At 36.5% G+C, this 10,503-nt stretch overlaps 1 long non-coding RNA gene across 2 annotated transcripts; it reads left to right on the plus strand.

The window, feature by feature from the left end:
- Positions 1 to 7,769: 7,769 nt before the first annotated feature.
- LOC130010774 (uncharacterized) lies at positions 7,770 to 10,188 on the plus strand. 2 transcript variants are annotated; one of them, XR_008786045.1, is made up of 5 exons: positions 7,770 to 7,911; positions 8,247 to 8,345; positions 8,610 to 8,708; positions 9,017 to 9,148; positions 10,168 to 10,188. It is a non-coding gene; the product is annotated as an uncharacterized LOC130010774 (long non-coding RNA). The 2 variants fall into 2 exon arrangements; XR_008786046.1 differs by having other exon boundaries at positions 9,020 to 9,148.
- Positions 10,189 to 10,503: the final 315 nt, after the last annotated feature.

The following is a 10,503-nucleotide window of genomic DNA, read 5'->3' on the forward strand; positions in this document are numbered from 1 at the left end:
AGAAACGCCACTGTTCCGGCATAAGTTCCCTCATAAAATTTCGTACGACAGTCTTCATTATCTCAGTTGACGAAGAAACGTCACAAGGTTAACACTGATTGATTTCTATGTTGGAGTATCAACTTCGTTTTACTAACGATTTTGCCCATTTCTGCTGTATATGAAAACAAGACACACTTTAATATCGATTATTATCTATTACTATTTTCGAAATATTACAGTGCAATTGATACAATTACAACATACATATTCATAGTACCTTGTTTTTTGGATGGCACCCGACTATAGCTCAATTTCCTTCACAGGTAACACATGGAAACAGTAGCCTCTATCGTATTAATAGTATTTTAAAGCAAGTGGGTCCACTCCAAAATAAAAGATCACGCATTGCTGAAAATTAATAGGGGTCGTTCACATCAATTTGGAAATGAAATGAATCGAAGTCGGAGCAGAACATTTTGACGTTAAAACACATTTCATTTATGCCGAATCGGGATTATGAGAGGATGAACGCTATTGATATTCAGATACTTGGCCTAGTTATAATTAGCTACTCTTGGTAATATTTGCATATAGGCTGGCGTATCTTTGTTTGGTATGCAAAATGAAATTCTCAGTAACAGATTAGAATCGCATAACAAAATAGGACACTGTGAACAGCATTGTGGTGATATTGGGTTTCTGTGGTTTAGCATGCAGCAAAGAGCGCGATCGATTTTCCTACTTTTAGGCCCGAGGCCTAATTCATCAGTGGACCCCCAGATTTATAGAAACATTCCGCTGGTGGGCGCTAGGCCAATAACCTAGTATGCCTATTGATCAAACCAGGCGTGACGAGGAGAAATCATATAGATGAATATCGTTCACTAGTTCATATACTTTACTATTCACTAGTACACTATGCTATATAGTTCATCTTATAATTCCTATGCCATTTATAAAGTAGATGCGTTTGGCCATGGTATCATGCGGATAAAGTGCATCTGGCGAAGACAGTGCTGTAGAAATAATTGTATGAAATAAATAAATATTAACATATAATTTACGTGAGAGGCCCATTATAAATCAAAAACCAAGACAGGAAATTGAATATTACCCCCTTGATGCCCTAAAGAGAGGCACGAAGGGTGGCACTACTTGGCCAGTATTAAAAACTTTTTGAGATCCAATAAATCTTTAGGGTGATTCCCCTATTTGTTTACCTCTTGATTCTACTTCATCGCAGTCATGAATAACCCAGAAAGGAGATACTATGGAATGAATGAATGCAATGTTGTTTTATAGTACGTCAGTTGCAGGCGGGCTATATAGTGCTATGAAATGAGAGCAGTAGCCCTTTAGGACAACTGTGGCCCAGACAGCTGCCTGCTTTTAACATGAATGCCAACAGTCGAGGGTTATTTACCTACGCGCCAATGTGTACACCTGATGAGGGCTGTCCGTACCATATGTAAAACTAGACGTTGTTTGGTGCCAGACCTGCCGTCGTGGTTTTAGCTAGGCTTGCATTTCATTTCGCCTCCGTAATAAAGTATGACTAAAATAATAACAAATGATAACATAGATACACTTTAATTCTTATAATTATCATTGTTTTATGGTACTTCCTTGCATAGAAATGGTCTACTTTAAAAATAAAATTATATTACCACAAATTAAAAACTATATATTTTTGAAAAATCGTATATTCCACAGGATATTCCACAGTACGTCTTGGTTGTCAAATAGATATATAAACACAGGTAAAACAATCGTGGTCCATACAGGTACGTCATTGGTTAACAGTTTGAGGTACATCTACTTTCCAGTGATGGCCACTGTAGTTGGTGATGGCATCTCACATCCTATGATAAATCAACAATAGAAAGTTTGAGGAAATGTGACAAAATAATTGAGAAAGAAATGGAGTTTAACGTCCTACTGTTCTGCTCCGACTGGGCTAATGAAGACGGCCATTCTCCATATATGTGCTATGAGGAAAATCTTGCCAGGTTTCGGTCCCATCCGAACGACTATACAGTGTGCCTTGTTGGGTCCTCGAAGTTATTAGAACTTGTGTTTAATCCTTTTGTATTGTACAATGAAATATCGATACAATAAAATAATTTTAAAGTTACAAGTTATATAAACTATTATGAAGACATCTATTAACACGACAACAATATAATTAACCCTCTAGAGCATCGAAAAATTAAAATAGTTCGCCATTTAATGATTTACTTTAAAAATGGTTAAGTGATGCCAAGTCTCGAATAACAAGTACCGTTGTTACGATAATAAACTAATCGTGTCAAAACTTCAAACGGTGATAACTTCGCCCATAATAATGTAATTTGAATGACATGTACAATGTATTCATTTTGCGTTATCTATTCTTGAACTATCATAGAAAGAGCGAGCAGTTCTTTATCTAAATCTATAATGCAACTCTAACTACCACAACAGTCGTTTTTATTGTATCCTGTTGTATGACAATTTCATATACCTCTTATATTACATTACCGGCCTACCACTTGACTCAATCCATTGTCAGTGACTATTATTGTAGCTTCAGAGTTTATTTAGGTTTCCGGTCTTTTGATCTTGACGCATGAAATATATAATACAGTCTAAAGATCTTGATCTTGTATTTATTATTTTCTTACAAACTGAACAAATGGTGTTCGGGCGACTAACATGATTCATTAAAGGACTTTTATGTAACCAATTTTTGTTTGATATGTGTTTTATAAGCATGCACAAACATTAAATTAAATATGACGTCCTACTTTTCTGCTCCTTCACGAGCGTAATGTTATGATTAATTTGATGTGATTATGTTCATTTTGAATACGATATTTGATGCTGGAATAATTACCTCACAATAATTACTTTATTTTATGGATCGTTTCAAAATCAAACAAAACGTTTTATCACAAAATGAGACATATAATATTGCCAATGTATCGAAGAGGATAACCATATTAAAAAGAGACATCTAGACTGATTATGAAAGAAGGAACTACAAATAGTTATCAACATGTTTGGAATTCAATATCGAGATTTATTGATGATCAGTATGTATATTTTTTAATCATTTGTATTCTGTTATTATCAATTTAATATTGGATGCCGCGCGGGTGTTTATGCCTCGGTCGGATGGGGTGGTGGTGGTGGTGGTGGGCTATAAAATACACGACTGTTTTTTTTTTAGATTAGACCCATAACATCAATCTGAAATAAAATCAGATGTCAATCAAATTTTTGTCACCCGCCTTTCGAAAAAAACCAGGAGACTATTAAAACGGCCTGTCTGCCCAGACGTCTGTCTGTCCGTAACACCTTTCTTGGGGACACAATAACTCTCCTTCTAATTGAGCTATAATTTTCAAACTTGGGACAGGCGTTTATTATGTGCATGGCTTGATGGTATTAGACGTTGAGCATTTTCTGCTTGGGGTAAGCAGAGATACGCAATTTGATTTGTTAATGCTTTGGGACACGATAACTTTAGTTCTAATTAAGTGATGAAACTTGGATAGTCTCATTAGAGCAATACCTTGATTAAGTTCGATAATGAGTTTTTGCTGCTCAGGATAAACAAATTGATTGGTCAAGGCTTTTTAGCTCAATAACATTGATTCTAATAGGGTGGGAATTGCTTCATTACACCAATTCCTTCACTAAGTTGGATGATGGGCATTTTATGCTTCGACTCGGTGGAGACTTCAACCGGATAGGTCGAGACTTACTAACACAATAACACTCCTTCTAATTGAGGTAGAATGTTGAAAGTTGGTTTAGTTCTTTATTAGGTGAATGCCTTGGTTGGTTGATCGAGATATTGGAACACGATAACTTTGGGACATATTGGGTGGAGCGATATAACTCAACTTATAGTTTCATTATTTCAATACCTTGACTAAGTTCGATAATTTTCTGCTCAGGCGAAGAAGTGATAAGCAAATTTATTGGTCAATTGCAAGACACTGGAACATAACAACTCTGCTTTTAATTGAGGAAGAATGTTTAAACTTGATGTAGATATTCATTAGGTGAATGTCTTGACTGAGTTCTATGATTAACATTTCGAGCTAAAGCTAAGCAGACATAAGCAATTTCATTAGTTGGTGCTTTTTGATAAGATAACTTTGATTCTAATTGACGGAGTGTGATGAAACCTAGTGTATAGTTTCACTACCAGGTATTTCAAAACCATGACCGAGTTCGATCGTAAATATTTATGTTTTACAAAGAATAGATAATCAGTTTGATTGCTCAATACTTTTCAAAAAGATAAATGTGCAATTAATCAATATGTCAGGTGTCATCTCTCTATTTTTTATATTTTTTTTTTTTGGGGGGGGGGGGGGGTGTGTGTCAAGGTGGCTAAGTGGGTAAGACGCTGGCTAGCTAGCCTGGAGGTCGATTGTTCGATCCCTGCATTGGCCGAGAAAGTTCATCCAGATTTTCCGGCGTGGTTCCCCTTGTCAGTGATGCATGACGGAGGGCCTGACAAGTACAGCTGTCTAGTCGTTCGGATGGGACGAAAAACCGAGGTCCCGTGCACACAATGGCGTGCACGTAAAAGATCCCTTGACAGTTGGAATTCGATATAAGAGTAGGACGTAGTGGCGCTGTCTGGGTAAGATTTCCCTCATAGCACACTGTATAGCTTACGACCGTCTTCATTCGCCCAGTTCGGAGAAGTAGGACGTTAAACACCATTTCATTTCATTTCTTTATTTTGGGATTGGGGCTAGGGACACCAGCCTCGCCAGGGGCTTGTTCAATTGTATACGCCCAAGTGGCAACTTGTTACATTCCAAAGATATTCAGTGCCCAAAGTATTTACAAATAAAATGATCCATACATTTATTTTTTTTTATAATAGGCCTTCTTGTTGATACAAGCTGTTCAGGTATGATTAAAGTCATTCATTTTACTATATGATTAAACTGATTAAAATATATTAGGGATTTTTAAAAACTAATATATGTGTATTCTATTTTGATACATTCAGCAACTAAATAAAAAAAATCACAGTATTATGTTGAACATAAATGTACATGAATCATGGATATCAAAACATTACTGAAATGGACGGGTTTAAAGGGGAAAACCTCAGATGAAAACACCTTTAAATTGCTTCGAGCTATCTTAATCGTTATCACCGAGTTTAATGTCTTATAGTTTCAAATAGTATTATAATTATTGTTTTAAATGCATGCACCTTGCTTTCAATTTTTCAAAGATATGATGAACTGAAAATTTGTCAACATCAGGCAGAAGATATAGACGGGATATGGTCAAAAGAAGCTTGAACCTACGATAATCTTCGCAAAAATCTTTTCTTATTCCGACTGAAACCAAGCCGAGGGATTACCTACATTTTCTTTCTAATTACATGGCTACATCTTAGCTTGGATTAACCATCAAACTTTCGATAATGTCTACAAAATGCAAATGACGACAAGGGGCATTAAAAGCCACGATATGTCTTTTCGTACCATAACGATTGACTTTCATAAACTAACTGACAATTATTTTGTTCCCACTGAAATAAGAGTTAAACAGTCCTGATTAATTAGATATTAATTTTCTGAATTTGTAAATAAATACATTTTAGGTTCCCGAACAATTCCAATTCAAACCGTTAGTGTAAATGGAACAGCCCATATTCACTGGTCAATGAAGTCAACCAATATACACTTCATAGTAATAAAACATAACAATAACACGGTAATTTATTTATTTCATTTAGAATTATATCGATTATCTGAATTTTAGTCTGGAAAAAAGGGACATGCAAATACTGCTACTCAGAATCTTGCACGGTTTACACGAGATTATCGTACAATAGCAGCGACACTTACATCGGGTTATTTAATAAATATTTTAACTTCCCTTTTGGAATACTTTGTCGAAACATGAAGAGAAAATCGACGTATCTTAACATTAGCTTTATCCATTATGTACAATCAGTAGGGGATTTAGAAGCTTTTGAATCAATGGGGGTAGGACCACAATAAAATAGATAATACAACGCATACAATAACAGTGAGCGGGAGAACATAGATCGCCTATATAGTTGTTGACCGAACGTTATCTCAATTAGATATGCTTCTCAAACATTTTTTAACGTTTGAAGATTTTTAAAAAGAATGGGCCATGACAATAAAGACGATTTCCATTTTGAAGTTACAATGTAAATTTGGTGAGTTGTTAGTTTTTTTTATTATCTTATCTCATTGTGAGACCTTTGACCACTTTGTTAGGTTGTGTTTAACTAAGACAAAGCCCACTCCCACATACACACGTTACCTACTCCCATATAAACTAACCAGAAGTTGTCTCGGCACCAGGACGTCTTGACAATCAAAACGATGTGAAGTGTAGCTTTGCTCCCTGAGATTGAACATCCTACTTTAATTAGAAGAAGGATTACTATAAGATCGTTTCATGTCGGGTACACTCCCTCAGAATGGCATGCCCTTTGTAAAACTGCGAAATTATTTGACCCGAGCATTTATATTGACTGAGATGTGACGGACAGATGAATTATTTTATAAAACACATTCTAATAGTGCTGGAATGTAATCTCCGAACAGCGGAAGGCAATAAAACGCGTTTACAAGGTAAGGGCTAATTTAGGGTTCCTACAAATGAGTTTAGCTAATTTATAACTGATTATCGACTGTCTGAGTCAGAGGGTGGTTCACAAACCGCTAGGTCACTGGTTCAATCCATGAGTTGGCCGAGAAAGTAACTCGAGATTGTTCATCGTGGTCTCCTCTCTGGTCACGACGGAGGGTTTGGTGACGTTTTTGTCTGTGATCTTTACTGTGATCTGCCATAGGGCATACGTTGATGTCCTTTGCTTTCTTTGCTTGATTAAATGTAATCGTATGTTATGTAATGTTTTTGAAGAAGATGATAGTGCAGTAGTTAAGACAGTTAACCTAGTATTGTTTATAATAAAAGATGTGTTTTTAAGATTTGTATAATGGACCAAGCTAAGGTGAGGAAAGTACATACCTGATGGACTAAGGCTATTAGTTATCTCCTCATTAACGTCTATATTAAATCCATGACATTTTGGGGCCTATTCCTTTTTTTGTTAATTCCGATGATCTTAATTTTTATAACATGTCAAAATAATCTGATAACAGAAGTTGACAATAACGATTCTTTTTCTAGGTCGGCCATAGGAATTATAAGTGGGTGATTTAGTAGGTGAATATCCTATTACACGTGTGACGTGTTATAAAAATTAAGATCATCGGAAAGTTCAGAAAAAGAAATAGGCCCAAAAATGCCATGGGGTCTACGTTAATGAGGAGATAATTAATAGCCTTAGTCCATCAGTTATGTACTTTCCTCCCCTTAGCTTGGTCCATTGTCAGAAAATGTCAATTCAAACATTTTTCATCGATTCACGGTCAATAAGGGCATGGGGATCTCTAAACAGACGAACTGTATGTTATCTCGGCAACATAACTGGCAATTTGAGAGAGGAGGGGGGGGGGGGGTAACGTCCAGTACTTGGAGAAAACCCACGATGTCGGACAGGCAACCCCGACCCTTGCCATATATAAACGGGGAATCGAACCCACTTGATTTAGTGACAACCCTTATGATCTAACGCGCATGCATTAAACCATTTGGTCGCCCAACCACCCTTGCAAATTAACAATTGCACTACTTTAGTAATGATTACATTTAGTTTGATTCGTTTTGTTATTTTACAGGTTAACATTGCCGACGGTAGGCCAGATAAACTAATAATCCCGGATGATCGACTATCCATAATAATCAGAGATTCAAAAATAACTTTAACTATAACCAAAGTACGCTATGACGATGCTGGAATTTACACGTGTTTAATAAACATAGCACAAGAAACTAAAGATGTACAGCTCATTGTTTCTGGTGAGTTATTCGTGCTCCACTACTATTAACAAATGGTGTAGATATTGCTATACATTTAAACAAGTTACATGTATGGCTCATTATATTATCACAAATAGTTGTCAGTATAAAAGTTGATTTGGGGAGGAGTATTTCGATAGGCTTAGGTCTTAGGTGGGCACTAATATATATTAGACAACCAAATTAAAACGAAATTTTATTTATTTTGTTTTAAGATGTCAAATGTACAATATGAGTAATTTCTAGTATTATATATGGCATAACTACTAGCTGATGTTTTTGTTATTTTATCTGTGGCATAACCTAGTATAATAGTAATTGTTAATTGTTTCTAGCGTTGGAGAAGGGTAGCGCTGTTGATGTCCCGGGAACTGTTCCATCTACCTCCATACGAATGAACGATAAAACTTATACCCCGTGGCCAGGTGATGAAGGTATAACCATTTAAATATTCCATATATAAGACTAATTAAATATTTCCTAATGGCGATACCTGTGCAAGTAAAATTGCAATTTAAGTAAAATTGACCTTTGAGACTGTTTCATTAATTTCTAGAATCATATGTGGCATATCGACTAGCTAATGTTTTAGTTGTTCTATCTGTGATAAAACCTTGAAGAACTTTGACCATACACCATACCTTTAATTTTTGAAATTTTGGCGCCTGTTTTCTACCGTAATTGTTTATTGTTTCTAGCGTTGGAGAAGGGTAGCACTGTTGATATCACTGGAACTGTTCCATCTTCCTCCATACCGCTGGACGATAAAACTGATACCCTGTGGCCAGGTGATGAAGGTACAGCCAATTAATTATTCCATTTAAGCGACTAGTCCAATGCTCCCTAATGACCGTAGCTATACGCACCTTGACCTGCTATTAATATACGTGTATAAACCCTCTTGCCTGATACCGGCATTGTGCGGTTGTGACTCGCCACCAAAATGTTCCTGGTTCGCATCGAGGTACTGTCCAAGAAAAGGCTTAGCTATGGAAATTGTGTCTCGTCATCTGGAATTTTACGTACAAGAATAGATATATAAGTACAAGATGTTAGTTACAAAATGAATCAACTTTCTGCTCAAATAATACCTTAATTCTGTTAGTAGGTTCTGGTCGTGTCGAATTAATCGTTATGGTAGTGATCGGATTGATGGTACTATTTTTTATCCTCCTCGCAGCAAATACGTTGTATTTTAGAAGAAAGCTCATTCGTGGAGAACGAGTGGACAGTATCGGTAAGTATTACTTCAGCCAGGCTTAGATAATTGAAAGGATTCAATACATTTGATTTGAGTAACACAAATACACTTGCATTGTCGAATTAATTAAAGTTGATGTGCTGATTTAGCGAAATGAGTATTTGTCTACATTTAAGCTATCGGACCCACCATTGTGTGTATGCCAAGATCGAAACTAACATAAACAAATATTCTGAATTGCATTTTTCGAAATTCCCCGGAGTAGGATCGCCTGTCCAACCGTGTGGGTTTTCTCCGGGTCCTTCGGTTTCCTCCCACTGCCAAAGACCCTACGCGCAAGCGAATTATGAAAATAAAATTGAACCATATGTTAGTCCCGAAATGACCTAGTTTATGTCGAGAGGACGTTAAACCCTCCCCCCCTCTCTCTCTCTCTCTCTCTCGCATTTTTCGAAACAAATGCGTTTTCTTAAATGGAACAATACACAAGATCAATACTTTATTTTGATCACAAATACGTGAGTCTATTAGATAAATCCAGAAAACATTTAAAATATCATAGACAAACCTCATTAGTTTTCTTTTCATCGGAGTTTCAGCGGAAATTGTTTCTTTGTATAGTAATTTAGACCTATGAAATAAAAAAAACTCCAGCCCATCTTTACTTTTTAGGCTAGATATTGAGTCATAGCATAGGTGTCAATATTTTACTTCAAGCTGCGGTCATATCTTACGGTCACGCACGTAGTTCCCCGTAGTGAAACTAGGTTGTTATTATGGTCAACTATGTTCAACCGACGGTCACAGTACAGTCTTCGCATCCAAGATCACCATACGGATATTTTGAACATGTTGACAAATTTTGGGCTAACCACGGTCAAATCATGGATTTCGTTAATTACGTTTTTAACTACGTTTAACTAAGGTCTACTGATGTCATCTACGTGCGTGACCGTAAGATGTGACCGCGGCTACATAAAGACCGTGTTGACAAATCAATCCAAAAAAACAACACATTTTATGTATTGTTTTGTAAGTAATTGGGTTTGTTTTAGGAATGGTTGCTCATAGCTATGTAAGTATAAATTCATCTGTACATGGTAGAGTAGAGAACAGTGCAACACATAATGCAGATGACACTTCAACAGTTGTGATGGGTCAGGAATTAAGTCTAAATAGTAATGTCATTATAAACACAGACGTACTGACCAGTAATTTGTCTCTTCCTGATGATCAAGTCGCCACCCCGATATCTCATGACAGCGATGGGGTCAATGAACTGAATGATATATCAACAGTGATGACTGGCCCAGATCATTTGACATCGGCCCTGGAAATACTACTAACCGGTAATACCCGTAGTGCAGCCCGCACTGTATCTAGTGCTCATG

The sequence above is a fragment of the Patella vulgata genome, chromosome 2, assembly GCF_932274485.2.
Source record: "Patella vulgata chromosome 2, xgPatVulg1.2, whole genome shotgun sequence".
In the NCBI taxonomy this organism is placed as follows: Eukaryota; Metazoa; Mollusca; class Gastropoda; family Patellidae; genus Patella; species Patella vulgata.